We start from the raw sequence: 23,037 nt of genomic DNA, 5'->3' as shown, positions 1-23,037 counted from the left end.
CTGTTCTTGATCTTTTGGTCTTTCTGCCCAGGGCTCCTCTGTCTTTCTGTGATTCCACACTTCCCTTTTCTCTGTATCTTCATATTTCTGTTCAGCCTGTTATTTTATTGGTATGTAGCCTCTCATAAGAGCTCCTGCAAGCTCATTGTTGAGCACGTGAATATCAGCACACACTTTTCTCTGAGCCTCTTCCTCGCTGTCAAGGTGAAGGGATTGAACTAAATAATGATTAAAATGCTGCCATCCTGTGACTGAGAAATGGCCCATCTCTTGTTCCCTGTATTTGCAGAGGCCTGATAGCACTTTTTAGAACCTTTTAAGACATTTAAAAGCCTAATACTTATTTTATAAAGGTGAACAGACATACCTTCAGATTATGTTCATAAGGCTCTCATTTTCTATCTCAAATCATGATCATATAATACCAAGAGTAGTTTCAAAAGAACATAAATAAAATTTTGTCACCACAAACGTGGTTATCTATAACTTGAAAACTAGGAAGTTAGATAATCTAAAACAGAAGGATTAAAAACATCACAAATTGGGGCAGTGTTAATAGAACCTTTATGGGTCATATTCCTAAGCTGTTTGCCTACATGTTTCCCAAATGGAGAAGACTAGAATTTGCTTTTTAATACTTAACTTCCACAGTATCCTACTGAGTATAATGCCCTGGACTGGACTTAGCAAGTGAGGCCTCTCCTACCATGTAGAATGACACCCACAGAAAACGAGGCCAGAGGCAGTAAACTAGTGCTTCAGAGCAACAGCCACAATTCTTAACTAGGAAAACATGCCTCCAAATTTCAGTGTATTCGGCATTTTTCAAAATGACCTCTGATAGAATGATCAAAGCTCATTTATTGCTACAATGCCTGGTTACTTGCATTTTATATTTTATCTTCGGATTCTCCTGTCTTACTTCAGCCAAAGAAACCTTCCTCTCAGTCAAGTGAGTACTTGTGCATGGCCCAGTTCTTCCACCATTTTCTCTTTTTTTCCTGATGTTCCTCTGAGCAATCTCTTCATCAGGATACATTTGAGACTCTACAATTTAATTTCATTCACAGGGTTTCATAACTCACTTCACTAAAATAGTTTGCATAAGCCACAGTCTTGGAAGGAAAGGGAAGCCCTACGAAGGCTTTTTGAGCCCGTGCCCTGTACCAAGTCTTATGTGAGGAGTTTTACATTTTTTATCTTGTGTAGTTGTTACTGAAATCCTGAAAGTAGGTGGTATTAGTCACATTTTGCGGATGAAGCTTAGAAAAAGTTCAGAAATGTTCATCCAGTTTACCCAGCTAGGAAGAAGCAGAGTAGAAATTTGAGCACAGTCCATCTGTCTTCATGTGCTACCCCAGCTTGCTTCTCCATGAGGTGAGGCCACAAACCACCTTTATTCTGCTCCATTTTAGGGTTGGGTCAGAGGACTTCTCCTTGCCCTAAGTGTACCCCAGGTGAAAAGAAGGAATTTTGCCCTTTAAGAGCAGGGTTGATTTGTTTCTGTCTTTTGTTTAGTTCTTATGGGTTTAGCTTGTACATCACTCCAACTCATGGTATCATGGGATAGAAGTTACAGATGAAATCATTCAAATCTTACCTTTGGAAATATAGGTCAATTCCCATTACTGTGAACTCCAAGTGTCACAGCAAATATTGCTGGAAGTACATGGACTGTCAGCCAGAGCTTGAAAGGGTTTTTGTTATACAGACATCTCTGTTGTACCGGTATTTGTCGTGATAGGATTGGAGCTGTGTAATGACATTCCTCTTGGAGGATTAGAGCCCTTAGCCGCTTATGAATAGAGAGCAACAGCCACCATTATTCTTTACACTGATACCTGTGTATGTCACATGTCATTTGCCTGTTCATGTGTAAAATAGGACCCCACATTTACTTTGGCCCTGACTCTACCAGCAGGATACAATTATCATGTTTTCTCACAGCTGATGGCAGAGCCTCAGAAATTAGAATTTCAAAGGCACTCTCTAAATGTAATTTAAACAGAGTGACCTTGATTCATTGCCTTACTGACTTTGATGATTCCAAGGAAGGAGACCAGGTCAAGGTCTTACCTAATCCAGGTGACTCAGATTATTCTCTCACATTGCACTTGAGGTGTAAAAACATTTTCCCATTTCTGAAATCATCCTTCCAAGAGTTAGAGCCTAAGCTGTCTGTTTCTTCTCCCTATAAATGTATCTGTTGACCATGCAGGCTGAGCAACTCAGGGGAAACGGGCTAAGTCAACTGTGCCACCTACTTGGGCTTACGGAGAGGATGTTTTATTCCATGATTATTGGTCAAGTTTATGGATGAGAAATACTGCAGAGTAGTTAAGAGCATGGCTTTGAAGTTAGACAAGCCTAACTTCAGTTGCTGGCTCTACCACTCCTGGGTGCTGGCCTTGGGCACATTATTTAATCACATCTGAAAGTGGAAAAGGTCCTCATAGGGTTGCTGAAATGGAGTTATATGCTCTCACAGAGCTGGAATATGGTAGGAGCTGGTGGTGGTGGTGGTTATTACTAAAATTATCTTCATCACTGTCCTCAAGAACTTGCAATCCAATAGGAACAAAGAGGCCAGTACACAGGTTTCATGTTCTAAAAGAACATAAAATAAGAGGAAGTAAGAAAGAGATGAGCATATTTGAACTCTGGAAGTTCAGGGTTGGAGTCGATAACTTGTAGCTAGCGAGATAGGAAAGATGACATCTCTACCAAATCTTGAAAAAAAATAGAATTTCAGTAAGTAAAAACAGTGTTGAACATTACACGTGGATGAACTGACCTGATTCACGCATGGAGGTAAGAAAATGCAGGATGGCTCTGGGAACTGTGAATTCTCCCATAGTTCAGAGGTAGTGTGGAATAATACATGACATGGAAGAGGGAAAGGTCATGATGTCTAGAAATACAGACTCGATCCAGTTCTTAGAGGGCCTTAATTCTCAGGCTAAAATGTTTCAACTTTATTTGTTAGATGATTGAGGGTCTATGAAGGGGGAAAGAGCCTGGAGACTGGTGCAGTGTACTGTCTGAAGTACTTGGAGTTAAACAGGGGCGCTCTTGGTCATGGCAAGGGAGAGGGAGGAATTGACTGATACAGACTTGACCCTGGTGGAAGGAAGGAGACTTGACCATTAAATTGAGGCAATGATGACCAGGAGGTTTTGGCTTAACTGGGGGAAATGGGAAAGCAATCAGCGATGGTGGGAACAGGGAAGGAGAGGAATCCTCAGTTCAGTTTTGATTGTGTTGAGTCTCGGTGCCACAGAAGAGTCAAGAAAGATGCAGGCCAAGGAAAGCCACTGGACTCGGTGGTTGAGAGGACTCAAGAGGGTTTCAGAACCGTGGAGGTCAGGGTCGGGAGAGGACTGCTAGGTTTACACACAGGCCTGTGAGTGGAGACTACCCTTTCTGGTAGTCTGGTCATGAAAGAAAGAAAAAAAGAAAGAGAGAAAGCCTAGATATAGTTTGTCTTTTAAACAAAGGATTAGAAGGTAGAGCAAAAGGCGATAGTGAAAGTATAAGTATGATAGGAATCGAGGTCCTTGAAGAGGCAGGAGGAGTGGCTGAAGAGCACATGCAAAAAGGAGGAAAGATCCTGTGTAGGAGACCGCAGGGCAGTTAGGAGGAAGTGACACAGAGTAAACGGCAGTGTGATGTGGGGGACGGGGGTGACACTCAGTACAGATGCCTTCAGTCTTCTCAGTAGATGGTACATTCCTGCGAAGGCCGGGTGGAGCTGAAGACTTAAGAAGAATCGGAAAGGTTTAAAATGATAGCTTTGTAAAATCTGATTGGGGGAAAAAAACAGCAGGATTGCTGAAGAGCAGGGTGGGCCCACTTACACTAAGGTGGTGGCTCTGTGACTGCCCATCAGTGGGTGAGCAGAGAAAGAGAATCATCGGGAACCTGAGTTGGGGATGCGGTAGAAGGTCAGGAAGGGTACTGAATGCATTAGGATGTTCTCTGAGGTCTAAGGTAAGGAAGCTGGTGAAGACAGAAGGTAGCCCCTGGTCTGGAGAAGCAGCGGGGGCTGAGGAGTTGGAGATCGTGGATCAGGGGCGGTGGAAGAGGTGGCAGGTCTAGATTGTATTCACTGAGACCGAGTTCGGAACCTCTAAAGTGGTAGGGAAGTTCCGTGCCTTGGATCATCACTCTCTTGATATTTTAGTTTTAATCAAAACTATAACCCAAGTTCATAGCACCCTGAAGAAGCTTACTCTAAGGAATGCTAGTTACATTTGTCTAAGCTCAGCCGGTTAGGCATAGTTCACCTGGTTTTACAGAAAGGACCGCCGAGGAGCCTGTGCTCAGTGATTAGAATAAAACTTTAGCCTTGGCATCTCCGACTGATGGTGAGGCAGACCCTCGGTCCTAACCTACTGCCTCGCTCATCCCATTTTACCCCCTTTGGCAACTTCTCAGCCAGAGGAGAACTAGAAGTGGGAAGTGGCTTGTGCCGACTCTCACTATGTGCAACGGACTGGAACAAAACTTCCTTTCTTCCCGTCTTGTGCTCAGAGGTCGTGGCGTAACTGCGGTGCAGCTGCAGCCCTTCCAGTGCCTAGAGCCCAGAGTTTTCTGGGTGGAACAAAGATTAAATTCAAGGCTCCTCTGGGAAGGGTTATTAACTTTAAATTTCAAAAACGCAGCTTTTGTAGTGGTTCTGATGCTGTTACCATTTCATGCTCTTGATGGTCAGTCAGCAGTTGAGAGGCCAGCGGGCCGGACAGCAGCTCAGCTCGCCTGCCTTCGGTAACTCGATCCCTCTCCCCACCTCCACGGAGCTTAGGCTGTGACAGAATATGAGTTGCTTCTTTCCATCGTAAAGCCTTTACTTCAGTCTTCAAGAATTCATTAATAAAATCTGAGTTGCTCTAATCTCTTCCCAGTTCAGTACAATGGAAAAGTTTCTGGAGAATGAGACGAGATGGCCTGAATTAACCGGGAGAGGCGAAGAGAAGGGTGGAAGGCACCAAAGCCTAATTTCACTCATTTCAGAATTTGGCAGGAGGACAGCCTTGAGGCCAGAAGATTCTTCTGTGCTGTGGTAGAATGAGAGCAGGCCCTGGAGAGTCGGAGACTTACAAATTTATTGTCACAAGGTAGTTTAGAGAACGTGCCTCAATTTTTTATCCTTACAGTAGCAATAATACCTGCTTTGGAGTTGTTCGACATGTTCAGTGAAAGAACAGGGTGAATGCTACTAGTCTAAAGGGACTTGATAATCTTACAAACTTTATTCTTCAAAATGAAAAAGGTTTGTAAAGAACACTTTCGACCTTTTTATTAAAGGAATCATATGGGAGGAGTGCAGTGGGAGTGGAGAGGTTCATTTTCATGTTTTAGTCTTTCCTTCCTTTCTTTTAAAAAAAAACAAAACACTGTGTCAGAAACTTTCCTTTAGTAATAGAAATGGACTTGGAGCCAGTTTTTTAAAGCTATGTCATCTTGAAATCAGTAATTGAGGAAGAATTGAAAATGTAGGAAGACTAGCCAATTTCACATTTTAATGCACACAAGCAGGGAATAGGATTTCTGTCCTGAATTTCTTGAAAACTAGGTTTGCTGCCCTAGATTTTCTGGGACAGTCCCAGTTTTGTTAGTGCTGCCTCTGTGGCCTACAGGAAGGATGCTTTCATCCTGAATTAATTTTATGTTAACAGAAATCACCGTGTAACCGATTGTGACATCCTTTCGTTGTTGGCTGACCCAGGTCCTACCGGATAAACAGAAAACACAGTCAAAATTTTTATATTCACACAGGCAGGGATCCCTGTCTTATCACATCCTGAGACAGATTGAGTCATTTATTATATTATATAGTTATTTTTTAAAATTTAGCATTCTTTTTTTCCCCAAGATGGAGGTTTTAATTATTTTGACTTACACAGACTACACCCATAGAACTGAGTGAGATAAATGACAGAAATGTTAAATAACTCTCTTATAGTGAGAAAGAATCTCTCTAAATACTCCACACCCTGGTGCTGAGAGACTGGGCTACATCTGTCTAGCACAGAACAGAATTTCTTTTGTTTATATAGAAGAGCAGCTTCTACCCTGGCAGATGACATCTCTCCTGGGCACATTTTGATTCTTACATCTCTGAAGAGGAAAAGGGGATGAAGGGGGTGGGGGAGATATAGAGGACACACCAGGAGAGCCAAAACCAAAGACAAAAAGAAATTACCTAAGGCTGCTTCTAACCGTTTTTGTTTCCTTCTCCTCTGTCTGGGGGACATCAGCTGGTCCCCAGTCGTCTTGTCCCCAGTAGATTTGCATTTCTGGAATTAAAGTAGCAAAAGAATAAAGAGAACAGGCTCTGGACAAAAGGAAGACAGACTTCTTGGTAGAAATTCGACATGAGAAATAAACCCAGGGCTTCATGGCTTATGTCTGTCGGAGTTCCTCCAACACATGCTGCAGGTTGACTGGAAGAGCTCAGACTGGGGCCTCTCACCATGTGCCTTCCCCATTGGTGCATTTATAGTTTGCCTGCTTAGAGTCTTAGCCTCCTTTTATTCGTACCCAACAAGATTGCTCCATAATGGCGGTGCTTCACCATCAGTTACACAGTGGTGCCATTCTGAGCTGCCATCCTGTGGGTCATTATGAAACCAGCCTTTAGCAATGAGAAGTCTAGTTTTCTACCCGGAAGGAGAAGTGTTTCAAAGGGTAATGCTATTAGTCACTCTGAAACTCATGGGCTTTGCCTGGGACTTGGCCTAGCATGACCTGCTCTCATCTCCCTCACTCACTCCTACTCCAGAGGCCCCAGATAATCAGGTAGTGGTGTTGCAAGGTTTACTTCCTTCCAACTTTGCTCCTAATTAAAATTTAAAATGAACCATATTTTAGAAGTGTTCAGAATGTTGGCATTAAAAATTTAAATAAAATCATTACGTACCTTTTGAAGAAGTTTAATATCTGTAAGAATTCCAACCATAGTAAAATGTACAACGCTGTTAGTACAGTTAGTATCATTTTCCTTCTCTTGTGTTCATAGATTCTTAAAAGCATGAATTTTCATCCCTGGACAGATGGCCCCAGATGCTAACGAGGTTTAGCCTTGAGGTCTCGAGTTCCTTGTTTCTTGTCCAAATTTCACTAGTCCTCAGACCACTGATTCTCATGCTTTGTTTTCTAACATTGGCTAGCCCAGCCCTCTTACTAGAACAGTCCTTCCTCCAGTTAGACATGTGTGTCAGGATGTACCACCATGAAATGCAGAACAGTCATTGTGATCTTCAAAACCATTGGAAGCCAAAAAGGGATGAGAAGAGAATTGGCCAAAATGGTAGAAGCGAAACTAAAATAATATGATTTAGCAGCAGATTGGTATAGGTTATAAGCTCTGGTAACAAAAATGATGGATGATAGTATGTTGGCTTTCAAGATAATTGGTCAAGAGATTTGGAAATGTTCTGACCCATACTGTGAAATTCAGTGGAAAATCAGTTAGACATTAGGTGTGTCAGTGATCCATTAGATATCACACTAGAGAAGTTTACAGGGAACTAGACTAATTAAATGTGTTAAAGAATCCTGTTCTTCAAATGTCTAAGGTTATTTTCCAGCCTGCTTTGGTGAGCACATGCGATGGAGAAAGGACACAGAAAAAAGGCATATGTGACACGATGGATTATGATGTACTTGGATTCACAAGGCCTCTTTCTGCTGAGTCACATAAACAGACACATAGGTGGCAAGCAAAAAAAAAAAAAGGCAAGTTTTGCTATAAATGGAAAAGGGAGCTAGTTAGCCGAACAGGCAAGTTATAATGGTAAAAACTAATGGGTCCAGGAGAATGGGAATGGCAATTGAAACACCACAGGAATTGGTATTAGAATCAATATTTTTTCACTTTCTATGTAAATGACTGAGAAAGCTGTCCCTAATCCAGTATCCACATTCTGGTATTAATTCAAATTAGAGAAACCAAATTGGAGACATATACTCTGGACAGTAATCAGTTTGAAGAATAAAGGAATGTAATTTCTCTGTTTCCATTAGAGGATCATAAATTAGAATTCGAGAAATGAATTAAAAGATTGAAACAGAATATCCACTCATTACACTCTTTAAATAACCCAGAACCTGATCATTTTTAAATATTTTGGGGTATGTTAGGCCTATGTAAGCCACGTTCACAGCCTGACCTATGTGTGGGTCAAGACCTATATCTTCACAGTCGTCTTCAGGGTTGTCTGTGGTGTTCATAGTGTCTTGCCTGCTAAGTCCATGAAATGCTCTCTTTTGTTCCCTCCTTTTTAGTTTAAGGTAGGGAAAAAAAAAGAAAGCTTTTATGGTTTAATGGAAACAGCATCCTAGACATGTAGAGAGACATAATAATAGGGAGAATGGGAAACCTAAGAAACAAGGCCTCGGACAAGTTAATGGTCAAAACAGCCCCCAAATGCTAACTATTACAAATGAAGATCCCAGACACCAAGTGTTAAGGAACAGGTAATTCACCACTTGTCACAGAGTGCTTTTCACTCCTATATAGGCCACTGTGCCCAGTATTAGGACAGGTTATTGAAGATATATCAAGGAGATGGTGGTGTTCTAAGGGAGAGCAGCGTGAGTCTCTAAGGCCCAGGAAGGTGAGCCCAGATAGAAAGGTCAGGAGGTTAACTTAAAAGGCCTGAGAGCATTGAGTCACAAGAATGAAAAGGGGGAAAGGCTGTAGCAAAACATAAAAGGAGGGCTTGTGCTTTAAAAAAAAAAAAGTTAGAAGAGCATATGATTGAAGTTTTGAAGATGCTAAAGTACAGTGTGAGGCTATATATGGACAAGCTCTTTCAATTAATGCTAAACCCTAGGATTCTGCTGCTTATACTTAAAGTGTTGGAACAGCAGGCAAACTGTAGAGTTTGAGCCAAACTTTTACACGGAAGAGGTGGTGAACTTGGAGAACATGATGAAAGTTACGGAGATGGTGGCGGCAGCAAACTTACAGTTCCCCAGGAGTGGACCTCTGGCCAGCGCTCTCCCGAGGCTTAATGCCTTGCTCATTTATAAGAGGAATTTGGGGCTTAGGGTAGCCTTGAAAGCCCTGGGTCCCATTTAATATTGAATTTAATGTAGAATAGAAAGAATAAAAGATGTGACCCAGAAAGTTAGCTTACCAAAGCACCAGTCATGCGGCAGTAGATATTTATCGGTGCCTGCTTTGTATAAGGCATTGTGCTTGGTGCTGAGAATATACAGATGAACAGGCCATGTTCTCTGCCCCAAGATGAGAGAAAGAACTGAGTGCTGTGAAAGATGGCTACTGTTAGTCCTTTTGAAACGGAAAGCCAGCTTTGGCTCAGCAGCGTCTGTTTTGTGTATGTGCATGTGTTTTTTCTTTTGGAAAATACACTCAAGAGAACCCAGTGCTGTTTGTATGATAAAGGTGAAACAGGAGTGTTATGGGAACCCAAGGTCATGTGAAGTAGGAGTCTGCCCTCTTCCCTTTCGGCAGTGTGCCCCATATACCCTTTCCCTTCTTTCTCTTCCCTTTAGAGAGTATAGGACAAGAGCAGTTGTCCTATAAAGTGTCACTAACCAAACCTTCCTGAGGGTTCTCCATTCAATCTAAGGATACATAGTTTGCAGCCCTCCTGTAAGCATAACTAAGACGTTGGTAAGTGTCGGTTGGCCTTCACTGCTCGCCTCCTATGTGACAGTGTTGGTGCCAGGTCCTGAGAAAGAGGGTCTGGCCACTACAGATGGAGCTCCATCCAGTTGACACCAAAGAGTGACTAATAGCCTTCACCCTCAGGGGAGGTACTTGCGTACATGAGCACATGCATGTATTTCAAACTTTGTGGAAACCCAGAATTTTACTTCTTTGAACACCATTTCTTCAAATGGATGTATCTGCATGGCAGGCTTGTGAGGAATCGATTGTTTCAAGAATATTGAATGTAAGTTGCCTCATGCAGTGCCTGGGGGCAGGGTGGGAACAGAATAGGGAACATTAAGTCACATATGGTAGATGGAGAAGAGGAAGACAGGTGAAAATTTATCCACAGCAGTAAGGGTGTCTTGATTTTGTGAAGTATTAGGAAGGCTTATTTTTAAATTTGAGGGCACTGAAACTTCCTAATGCTTCTTTCTCAACTAGTTTTCCAGAAAACGTTATACAATTTAAATCAGGACTCTATAGGGAAAGAGATGGACATGGTAGAATAAGGCAGTGGAATAGGCAGTCAGTAAAAACAACAGTGATCTCTGCGGAAAGTGTCATAGTTGGCAAAACCAGTATTTAAAACTCAGAATCAGACACTGAGAGATTTCACACCTCAGTAATTATTCAGAATTCTTGACCTTAGTGTCCCTGGCCCTGAGGACAGTAGACTCAGAAATTATCTTGCTTTGGCCCAAACTTCCATGGGCATTCTATAATCATAGGCCTCGTGTCATGGTGCTCAGCACACTGGACTGTGTTAATATTGTTCTCGACTCCTGTTTGGGGTTTTCGGGTGTGGTTTGTTTTTGTCTTTGGCACACAGATCTTTCTGTATGATTTGTTCCAAGTTGACATTGTTGACAAGTTGACTAAATTACCATCAATAAGATGTTACTTTTAAGTTATTTTTGAAAGTGTATCACAGTTTTTTCATTCTCTTTTACACAGCCTCTCATATTCCCAGCTGCACTCAATTTTGAAGGTGGCTGAGTGGAATTAGAGCAGCATTCTGTGACCATGAAGGGAGTGAAGTTTCCTAACTTTCATGGCAGGAATGTCTCTGCCTCCTGAACTCTAACCATCCTCAAGAAGACCATTTCCATACAGAGGCTAGTTCTTAACCCTCCCCTGCACCCCACCCAGAATCACCACTGGTTTCAGAAGCCTGTGCAGGGTCACTTATTTTGGACATAGTATCTTTAAGATAATTATTAAAAGAGTCACAAGTGTGAAAAGGAAATGAGCACATTAACATCAGCTTTTGTACACATGAACATCTGTCTCTCTTGAAAAAGTTATATTATGAAGGCATCCCTTACATGGGCTTACATTCTGCTTAGTAAAGAAATATATTAGTAATTTCCAACTCTGAATAGGTTTTCTTAGCATATTACATAGTTAATGGAATCTAATAAAGAAGTAGAGTTATTACTTTTCACTTTCTGTGTTGCTTCTTAGAGATTCTCTAAGTCAGGTTAGTTGGTGTTTGTTTAATTGGGTGTTTATGTTTGTGTGTGTAAATTTTATAAAAAGAATGTCAGATTATTAAAGAGAGGATGTGAACCAAAATATATGCATGAGTTAAGAAAATGAAAAAGCATTGCTTAATTTGTACACTCTGCTGCTGTGCAGGAGACATACCTTCCTTTTGCACTTTCATTAGGGAGGGAGGAAACAGACCCACTTAGTTTCACTGTCTAGATTGAATCAGATACCTCAGTGGCAAAACAGTAAATAGTGCTTTCACTGTTTTAATTCTCTATAGGATGCTTAATGAGTTGTCCAGGTACATAAGACATTTTGGACCATTGTTCTTGCCCCGTCTCTTTAAGATTCAACAGTAACTTGTACATTTGGGGTAAGAATGGGAAGTAGCCCAAGAAAGGTTAAAGGGGACCTTTCTTGGCCTTCTCTGACCAAGCGTTCTCCCCAGTACTGTAATGGAAGCTGATGAGAGAGTATCGGGCTGTTGCAGTCTCTGTCCCAAGTGAAGTCAGGATCCTGGTGGTGGTCTTAGAAGACAACCACTCAACAAGCCAAAACCTAGTTTAGAAAAACACAGCTTCGAGGTAGGATAAATGAGACAATGCCTGAGAGGTGCTTTGAGGTGTTCTGTAAGGGGTCAGACGATCAATAAACACAGAGTTCTCCAAGAGCCGCTGACGGACTACCTGCCATAATCCCTGAGGCTCGCCTCAGCCTGACTGAGTAAAAGCCTGGTTGGGCAGGACAAGTCAGTGCAGTTCCATGCCCAGTCCTGCCTCCTCCTTGCCAAGTAGGCTGCTGAGTATGATGCTCTCTTTGTGAAGTGGACATCTGTCTAATGGGAACTGGATTGTGACCACCAGTTCATTTTACACAGGCCACCATACAGCTGCCAGATGGTGACTGGTCTTAGCGATTTTGCAAGTCCAACATGGCTTGTGTTCCCCTCTAGAGGTGGGAAAACGTTGGGTCCCTCCACCAAGCCCATGTCTCTGTAAAGGCAGTGCTTCCAGGAGCCAGGGCTTTGCCCTAATCACTTTGAAGGAAGAAAAAGAGTTAAGAAAAGGTAATGAATAAATTAAAGGCACATTTTTTAAATCAGGTCTTTTGGGTTTTTCTCTCTGCCTAACTGTAATCTGTAGTTAGGAGCACAGTTTTAAGTGGGACATGTCAGGCTTTTACGCCACGGACTAAACTCCAAGGCAGATGAAATTGTGACATTTTAAGAGGCAAAAGGAACAGTGTGTCAGATGGCAGAGTTTGATTGTTGAATGTAGACTAATCAGTAGTTGGAGGGCCTGCCGCATATCTTCAAGATGCCACGCCAAGAACGCTGAGAAGATAAGAGAGGGGCCCACCTCTCTGTGGCTTTCTCTTCCCTGCATTAGCTGAGGAGCTGCGTGAGGATATGTAAAACTATTGGTTGGATCGCCCTAGCAACAAAAAGTGCTGTGTTGACACATATTCCATCACATGTTTGCAGTGAAAACGCTGTATTTTTAGAACATTTCAAAGTGAGGAAGCCGTTAGCCATATCACATTCTCCCCTGCCCTCCAGCCACCTCCCCCACACCCCCAGGAATTGCCCCCACTTTATAGAAGGGGAACCTAAGACAAAGATTAAGTGATATTTTGATCAAGGCTGAGAATACCTGGGAAAATTGCTGATCTAGTCTTAAAATCTAACACATCCTTCGAAGTAATTTTCATAACGCTTCCACTTCTTTTACCTACACTATGTGGGTTCCATTTGACCTTACCTCTAAGCCTTAATATTGTATATGGAGTTCAAAAGACAACCGAGTCTCCCATTTACTCTCTTGGCATTGATTCAGATAAAAATAGGCACAAAATACTGTCCTGTAAAAATCAAAGCTCCAGGCACACTTTGAAAATCTTTTAGAATTTATAACACCTATATTCATAGGTATCTTTCCTGTGAGGAACTTAAATTGCTTGTTAGAAAACTTTGTCTTTTGTATTTCTGAAATTCCTGTGCCTAGTTCAGTGCATGGCATGGAACAGACATTCAAAATGCACTGCAGATTGAATGAATGAAGTAACTACTGCTTACCATTTGCAGAGAGTTTCTGCTGAGAAGCAGAGAGAGGCTTCCATGCATTCTTAGGACATGTTCTGAGAGTCTTATGTGTTAGGCAGTGTGCAATGTGCCAGGCATACAAAGACAGAAGGTGCGGCACATGTCCACAGGGCGTTCAGAGTCTTAATGGGGGTGGTGTGCACCAAGGCTGTGTGTTTGAGGACTTGGGGAGGGAGTCTATAATATTCTTCCTTTTTTTTCCCCTTGAAAGTTGTCTGACCCAATAAAGGTTAAGAACAGCAGTGTACATATAGGGGGAAGGAACATCCGAGTTGTTCTTATATAGTGTTCTGCTAAGTACAGTAAGTCCTCAATGTCATCAATAGGTTCTGTGACTGCAAGCAAAACAATTTTTAACAAAACTAGTTTTACCCTAGGCTAATTACTTTATAAACAAGAGTTAAGTTCCAGTGGCATCTAATCTGTGTTATAAAGAAATTACATTGACCGAAACGACATTATTCAAGGTCGCGCTGTACATGTTGAAAATAAGCCTTTAACTAGGAAAGCTTATTGGGTATTGGGAAAGGCTGGATCCACCCTTAGCCCTCAGCACTGTCTCAAAAGAAGAAAATTTCCCTCCATCCCCCAGCCATCTCTGTCAGCAACCTCAAATACACAGGGCTGAAGTGTTTCTTATGTGAGGCTGTGTTTATTACCCTGTTAATGGTCCTCAGTATTTTGGGGCCAGAAAGGGGAAAAAGTGGATAAAACGAGTGAAAGCGTTTTATAAATTGTAGAACTCCATATGAAAGGGAGGTGTGACGTTTAGGTGTCAGCTTTCCTGGTTTAGATTAATCTCCATGCCATGTTGAGCCTCTTTTCACCCTTTGCCTACCAGATAAAATGCCAGCTTCCGCTTAAACATTGTGTTCTCAAACAGGCCTTGGAGACAAAGTGCCTAGTTTCTGACCAGCCTCTCCCACCTACTTTCTTTGTGTCACCTGACACCTCTGTGCCTCAGTTTCCTCACCTGCAAAATGAATATGGTTGTTATGCAGATCGAGTGAGATCATTTATGCACAGCATTCAGAAAAGTGCCTGGCACATAGTAGGCTGTTGGTTTCCCCAGTTTACTCTAGATGAGAAAACTGCAGGACAGAGAGATTAGGGGAACCCTTACAGCCTAACGTTGACTCCCAGCAGCAGCTAAGCATGCAGCCTGCGCTGCTGACAAATTGGCCTTTCAGCAGAAGCATGACCAGTTCTCGGTAGTTTCAACAATAGCAACTGCAACAACTAATATTTATATGGGATGCTTGCTATGTGCCAGGTTCTGTACTAAGGGTTTAATATACAATACCTTGTTGTATCCTTACAACAATCCTATGAGGCAAATACTATTTTTTGCACCCATTTTATACCAAAGAAAACTGAAGCTTAGTTAACAAATACATCTAAATGAGTAGCAGACATGGGATTTGAACCCAAATAATTTGTCTTTAGAGTCTATGCTCCTAACCATTACACTGTCCTGCCTGTCGGGTTCCTACAGCATTCTGGGCATATTTCTATTCTCAATATTTATGATTATTACTCTGAAATTGTCTGTTTCATTTCAAAATCTATTCTCTTCCAGAGTATGAGTTGCCTGTGACATTTCTGTATACCTACCTCTTAGTGCAGTGTGTGGTAGCCAACAGGGGCTTAATGTTTGTTGAATGACACCGAATTATTTCCTGGACACTCCTTGGATTTCGACTCCCATGCCTTGAGTCCTACCCATTTCCTCTACCTAGAGGTATTATTTCTTCTTCTTCCCAATTCTGGTGGTTTATATCCTAGCCTCTCAAAGTCTAGCGCAAATGCCATTTCATTTATAAAGGCTCCTCCTGGGCCACCCCATTAAATTCCGCTCCACTGAAATTCCTGTGGCGTCATGGCCCCCTTTCACCCTGCAAACTCTTTCTGTGTCCCACTGAAGTTGTGTATGTACCAGACTTGAACTTGAAACTTCTTGCAGTCAGAGGCTATTTTAGTCAATGGCATACCTTGTGGAACTTCATGCAGTGCCTTAAAACTGTGATAAGCTTTGGTTGGGTGAGTGAATACAGGACATTCCAGAGAAAGGGATGTTGTTTCCCACCAGCTTATTCTACCTCCCCCCACCCCCTTATTTTTGTTTTCACGGCACGGAAGAAGGGAGAGCCCCATGGCACGCCTCGTTTTGAATCAGCTGCTGGGCACTCTATGGAGCATGAAAAAATATTGTTTGAACTGAAGCAACGGAAGTGAGAGAATCATTTTAGGGTGTCACTGTAGTGTGAAAAGTTTGACATTTAAAATAAAATAAGGAAGGAGAAAAACAGTTCCCTGTGCAGTTGGAGCCCTCTCAGCAGCACGCTCACCTGAAACCCCGCCAGACTCACAGATGTTTCCTTTGGCCCTGGGGCCGAGAAGCACGCTGCTGTTCTCAGGAGCCGTCCCTTCTGGCAGGACCCATGCAGCCGGGAGTGGGGCCGCAAGCAGAGGAATGACTTCATCGGTCTTACACTTCCAGTTTCTTAGAGCCTGTGGTGCACCTTGCCTTTTCCCGTCCAGTTTTCATACATCACTTTACTCGGTGCCAACACACACAACCTTTTTATGAGGCTACGAAAGCTCCACTTAGCTGAGCTCCACTTTAGAAACTCTGTGAAATGAGGACCGGATGGATTTTACCTCTGCTGATCCTAGAAATCCCCTGAAGGTCACCTGTAGGGGAATGGAACTCTTCCAGACTTGGGTTTTCTCCCTCCAGGATTCAGATTGTAACACAGGAGAGGTGTCCACCCACGGGGGGTGCGGGGGGAACGTGCAGTTGCAGGTGGGGAACTCCAGAGGCTGTGCCGCACTCCTGCCTCTCACCTCTAGTCCCACGTTTTCAGCTGCCCCTTGGAATGAGATGTCCTGCCAGCATCCAGCATGTTCAAAACTTGAACGTACGTGCTCTTCCTTTGGCCGTCCCTGTTGCTGTTAAGGGTGCCACACTCCTTCCTTGGTTACACCCGACTCCTGCCTTTCCTTGCCCTTGCATCCAAACCCTGTGGGCTCGAGCCTTTTGTATTCTTACAGCCATCCTTTCCCATTCCTACTGCCACTACCATCTGTACCACTTTTTCAGGATATTGCTAGTAGCCTTTCAAATGGCTGTTTCTACTTAACAGCTTTATTGAAGCATAATTAATATACAGTGAGCTTCACGTACTAAAACTGTAAAAATTTGGTAAGTTTTAAAATATGTCTACACCTCTGAAGCCATCACCACAATCAGAATAACAAACACATCCATCACCCTTGAAAACATCCTCATTTTCCTTTGAAATCCCTTCCCTCTGTCCCCGCTCCCAGCCCACTTGCTGTCACCGTAAGTTTTCATTTCCCAGAACTTTATATAACTACAGTCATACAGCATGTGCCTTTTGTTTTTGAGGGGGCAGGGTCTGGCTCCTTTCACTCAGCATAATTATTTCAAGATTGGTAGTTCGTTCCTTTTCATCTTTGAGTAGCAGTCCCTTGAATGGATGTACATACTGCAGTCCTTCTGTTCATAAGCATTTGGTGGTTTCCAGTTTTTGACTCCTGACAAATAAAGCTGCTATGAACGTTCATGTACAAGTATTAGTATGTTTTTTTCCTCTTGGCTAAACATTTAGGGATGGAATGGCTGAATCATATGGTAAGTGTATATTTAACTTTTTAAGAAACTGGCAAGCTGTTTTATAAGGTGATGGTACCATTTTATATTCCAGCAGTGTAGGAGTTCCAGTTCCTCCACATCCTCGCAAACACTTGGTACAATCAGTATTTCTAATTTTGACCATTCTAATAGGTGTATAGTGGTGTATGTTACTGTGGCTTTAATTTTCATATGACTAAAGAGGCTAAGCACCTTTTCATGTGCTTATTTGACAACCATGTATCTTCTTTGATGAAGTATCTGTTCAAATCTTTTGCCAGTTTTTTAACTGTGTTATTTCCTTATTGTTGAGTTTTCAGAATTCTCAATATACTCTCTATTCAAGTCCTTTATAGGATACATGTTTTGCCAATATTACTGCAAGTCTGTGTCTTATCTTTTCATTATCTTATCTTAACAGTGTCTTAAAAAGCAGAAGTTTTTAATTTTAAGTCTGGCTTTGTATCGAGAAAACCTAACACAGTCACACACACACAAAAAGACAGTTTTACTTCCTCTCTAATATAGGTACCATTTTTTTTTTGGTCCTGATTGCACTGGCTAAAGTGTCCAGGACAGTGGAACAGCAGTGATGAGAGTGGACGTCATTATCATGTTCTAGATCTTAGAAGAAAATCATTCTGTTTTTTACCATTAAGTATGATGTAAGCTGTGGGTTTTTCACAGATGCCCTTAATCAAGTTAAGGACATTTCCTTCTATTCCTATTTTAAATAGCTGAGAATTATTATCAGGACTGGATGTTGGGTTTTGTCAAATTCTTCTTCTGCATCAATTGAGATGATCATATGGTTTTTGTTTTTAGTTCGTAAGTATGGTGACTCACATTGATCAATTTCTGTGTTAAAGCAGCCTTGCATTGCTGGAGATAAACCCCGCTTCATCGCAATATACAACTCCTATGTTAATGGCTTCTATTTGCTAACATTTTTGCAGAATTTTTGCATCTGTATTCAGGAGGAGTATTGTTATATTGTTTTCTTCTCATTTCTTTGGCTGAGTTTGATTGAATGTAATCCCAATCTTATGAGTGATTTGTGAAGTATTACCTCCTCTTCAATGTCCTGGAAAAGTTTGCATTAAGTTGTATTATTACTTCCTTCAGTGTTTGCTAGAGTTCATCACCTAAGTCATCTGGGACCCAGGTTTTCTTTGTGGAGTTAAGCACAAACTCAATTTCTTTAGTACATATGTACTAAATCTATGTGTATATATGTACCTCTATGTACCTATAGGTCTATTCAGATTATATTTTTTTCTTGAGTTTCCCTCCTTTAGAGAATATGTCCATTTCATCTGAATTGTCAGATTTATTGGCATAAAACTATATCTTATATTCTTCTTTTATCCCTTTAATGTCTGTGGAATCTGTAGTGATGTCATCTCTCATTCCTGATATTGATCATTTATATTCTCTCTCATTTCTTTCATCTAGCCAGAAGTGTCTCAATTTTATTTGTTTGCTCAAAGGACTAGCCTTTGGTTTTATTGATTTTCTTTATGGTTTTGTTTTCTCTATTGATTTCTACTTTGATTTTTATTACTTCTTTTCTTTGGATTTAATTTGCTCTCATTTTTATAGATTTTAAGGTAGAAATTGAGGCCACTGATTTGAACTCTTTCTTCTTTTCTGATGAACACATTTAATGTTATACATTTCCCCCTAACTACTGCTGTACCTACATCCAACAAATTTTGATATGTTGTAGTTTCATTTTAATTCAAAATACTTTCTAATTTCTTTTGATTTCTTCTTTCACCCATGATTATTCAAAGTATGTCATTTAGTTTCTAAATATTTGAGGATTCTTCAGAAATTGTTCTGTTACTGATTTCTATTTTAATTTTATTATGGTCAGGGAGTATAAAATACCTTGAATGGCTTAAGACTTTTGAATTTATTAATATTCGTTTGATGCCCCATAATTTGGCCTGTATTGGTAAAAGTTGCATGTGCATTTGAAAAGAATATCCTGCTGCTCTTGGACTAAGTGTTGTGCAAATGTCAATTTGGTTGATAGTATTGTGCAAATCTCCTGTGTCCTTACTGATATTTTATATACTAATTCTATCAATTATTGAAAAAGGCTGTTGACATCTCCAAATATCATTGTGGATTTTTCTGTTTATCCTTGCAGTTCTGTTAGTTTTTCCTTTATATATTTTGAAGTTCTGTTATTCATTGTATAGATGTTTAGAATTTTTATGTCCTCTTGGTAAATTGACCCCTTTATTATTTTGAAATTATCTTCTTCATTTCTGGTATTATCTTTTGCTTTGAAATCTACTTAGACTGATAATATAGCCAATCAAGTGTTTTTAAAACTAGTATTACAATGGTATTAACTTTTTCCATTCTTTCACTTTTAATCTATTTTTATATTTGAAGTGAATTTCTTGTAGATAGCAAACATTTGGGTCTGTCTTCTTTTTAAATCAGTATAACAAGTTCTACCTTTTAATTGAAGTATTTACATTATCAACATTTAATGTGATTGTTGAGAAAGTTGGGTGTAGGTTTATCATTTCACTATTTCCTTTTTATTTCTCTCATCTGTTCTTTGTTTTCTTTTCTTCTCCCTCTTAAGACTTTTTTTTTCATTTTCTCTCCTTTTTTGGCTTATTAGCAATAAAACTATTTGTTTTGCTATTTTAGGGGTGGCCTTGGGATTTATAGTATTTATCTTTACCTTATTGATAGTTTTCCTTCAAATGATAATACACATCTTCACATATAGTTTGCAAACTTACAGTAGTGAACTTTCATTTTTTCCCCTTGAGACTTTTTCCTGTTCTTGTCATATATTTTACTTTTACATATGTTATAAACCCCATACTACATAGTTGTAATTTTTGTGTAGGTGGTTAAATTTATTTTAAAGAGATTTAAATAATAAGAAAAATATTTTATATACTTACCCATGTAGTTACTATTTCTGGTACTCTCCATTTCTTTGTGGAGACCCTTATTTCCTTCGGATATTATTCTTATTTTCTGATAAAGGACTTTTATTAACATTGCTTATAGAATAAGTCATTTGTCAGTAAATTTTTTTACCTTTTGTATGTCTAACATTGATCCCGCCTTTGTTTTTGAAATATATTTTCACTAAATTTAGAATTCTAGGTTGACACATTTGTTTTCTTTCCATATTTTTTTTATTTTTTATTTTTTCCAGTTCCATTGAGATTTAATTGACAGACAACATTGTACTGGTGTAATGTGTACAGCATGATTTGATAATGTACATATTGAGAAATGATTACCACAATAAGTTTAACATCCATCCTCCACAGTTACAGATTTTTTTCTCGTGGTAAGAACTCTTAAGATTTATTTTCTTAGCAACTTTCACATATTCAGTACAATATTGTTAACTGAGGTTTCCATACTGTACATTACAACCCCAGAGCTTATTTAGCTTAGATCTGATAGTTTGTACCTGTGACCGCCTTCACCCATTTCACCCAGCCCCCCTGCCTTTGGCAACCACCAATCTACTCTCTATATCTTAAAGTATTTTAAAGATCCACTGTCTTCTCATTTTTATTGTTCTTGCTAAGAAATTTTATGCCATCCTTATATTTATTTACCATATATGAGTCTTTTTTTTCCCCTCATCTGATTTTAAGATTTTTCTCTTTGTTACTGGGTTTAAGCAGTTTGATTATAAAGTGCCTTGATTTTATAGCTCTGGTACTTTCTTCATAGTTCTGGTACTTGGGCTTCATTGAGCGTTTTCCTCTGTGAGTTTATAGTTTTCATCAAATTTGAAAAAATGTTAAGCCCTTACTTGGTTCAGATATTTTTTTTCTGCCCCCTTTCTCCTCTCCCTCAAGGACTCCCGTTACTCACGTACTTTAAGTTGTCCTATGGTTCATTAATGTGCTCTTCTGTTTCTGTTCCTCCTTCTCTTAAAATTTTTGCTTCTCTCTGTGTTTCATTTTGAAACAGCTCACTGATCTTTCCTTTGGTAATGTTTAACCAGCCATTAATCCCATTCAGTGTCTCCTTAATCTTCGATATTATAGTTTTTAACCTCTAGAAGTCCATTGAGGTCTTTTTTAATATCTCCTAAGTCCCATTACCTTTTGGGATATACCAAATACAGGAATAATAACTGTAACAGTGTCCTTGTCTGCTAATTGTAATATCTGTATTTATTTTGGGTTGGTTTCAATTCATTGATTTCTTTTTTCACTCTGGATCATGTATTTCTACTTCTTTGCATGCCTAGAAATCTTTGATTACTGACATACCAAATATTTTCAATTTTATCTTATTGGGTGCTGGATATTTTTGTATTCTTCTAAAAATGTTTGAGTTTTGTTCTACAGTGCAGTCAGATATTACAAACAATTTAATCCTCTTGAGTCTTGCTTTTTTTGATGTATTAGGTAGGTCTGGATCATTATTTCCTAGTTCTAAGGTAAGGCTTTTCAAGTTCCCCACCCAATGTGCTATGAGTCGTAAGTTTTTCTAGTCTGGCTGGTGGGAACAGCACTATTCCTGGCCTTTAAACCTTTGGGATGGGTCTCCTCCGCCTCCTGTCCCCACCCCCCCTTGGTCTGTGGTAGTTTCTTTACTCGCATGTATTGATCAGTACTGTACTGAGTACTCCATAGCGACCGTGTGCATTTCTCTAGGGTTCTCTCTCCATGTAGCCCTCTCCTCTCCAGTAGTCTTTCCTACAAATTGTCTTATCTCCCCAGACTCTCAGCTCCAAATCCTCAACTCAGGCTGTCCACCAGCTTCCACCTGGCTTCCCTCTTCTTGTGCTGTGGCCTAGAAACTCTTTAGGGCAGTCAGCTGCTTTCAGGCTAGAAGGCTGTCCATCTAGACTGGAAGCAGAGGCCTGCTCTTCTGGGTTGTTTCTTACCCCTGATTCTTTTCTCATAATGCTTTCCTATTTATCCAGAACAGTCATAGTACTGATCAAGATACATGAATATTTAGTGGCACCATATTGCCTAGTAAATAAAGCCCAGATTATGTGGCCATGTTTTCCAGATCTTCCATAAACCTTTCTATTTTTTTAATTCCCTTCATAATCTCCATCCCTGCAGATCTGTTTTTATAAGCTAGAATTCCTGTACCCTTATCTATTTCTCTCGACAGCGTGCCTTTCTTCAGGACCTACCATTTTCTGCAAAGTTTTATCAAATCTCCAGGTTGAAAATAACCTCATCTTTTTCCCAACTCCTATAAAGACTTACATGTGCCTCTTTAATTCTGCCTCTCACCTTCGCCATGTGCTAATTTATTTATCCACATTTCTTAGCTTCCTCTATCAATAACTCCCATGAGGACAATGTTTGTGTCTCATTCAGATGCTTTTAGAAACATACAGTGTATACATATTGAAGCAGTTCATACATGTCCATTCAAAACACATTTATTGGAAATCAATACTAACTAGGTATTAATGAAATTCTAGCCCAGTGATAAAGAATATACTAGGCTAAAATAACGGGAGACTCAGTTGTCTACAGGGTGCTTCAGTCCCACTCCCAATTTAGCTGATATGTATATCTCTTCTTTCTTCTATCTCACTTTGCAAATGAGAATTGCCATTGTCCCTTTGAAAGAATGACTACAAAGGCAGAGGTTTTTATATGGGTATCTCTCTATTCCCACAACCCAATACTGTACCTGGTTCAAGGGACAGCTTTTTAATCACAGCAGTAACTCCCAATGGGAGGCCCTCTCAAAAGAATTATTCTTTAAAATAAAAATAAAAAAGCCACAAAGTAGCCTGGACCATGGATATGGCATAGAGAGCTTTTATCTCCCAAAATCTGTCTGAAATACTGAAAGCATTCAAAGAAGGAGAAAGCGTAAAACTACACTGTGACTCCCTGGGTTTTCACTCTTTAAACATCCATTGAAATGGTTCCACTGACATGAGGCGCCCGAAGTAGTCAGATTATGAGAGACCGAAGGCAGCATGGTGGTCGCCAGGGACCGGGAGAAGGGTGGACTGGGGGGTTGTTTAGCGGGGCAGGGTTTCAGTTTGCAGTGATGAGAGTTCTGGAGATGATGGCAGTATTTGCAGAACATGAATGTACTTAACTGCCA

General features: G+C 40.4%; 1 protein-coding gene across 9 annotated transcripts in view; it reads left to right on the top strand.

Annotated features, from left to right (window-relative positions):
• CELF2 (CUGBP Elav-like family member 2) overlaps positions 1-23,037 on the top strand; it is a 497,548-nt gene that overhangs the window by 335,383 nt on the left and 139,128 nt on the right. The window lies entirely within an intron of this gene.

The sequence above is a fragment of the Miniopterus natalensis genome, chromosome 1 (assembly GCF_054644295.1).
Source record: "Miniopterus natalensis isolate mMinNat1 chromosome 1, mMinNat1.hap1, whole genome shotgun sequence".
Taxonomy (NCBI): domain Eukaryota; kingdom Metazoa; phylum Chordata; class Mammalia; order Chiroptera; family Miniopteridae; genus Miniopterus; species Miniopterus natalensis.
Note: the sequence above shows the minus strand (reverse complement) of the source record. Positions and strands in the feature narration are given on the sequence as shown.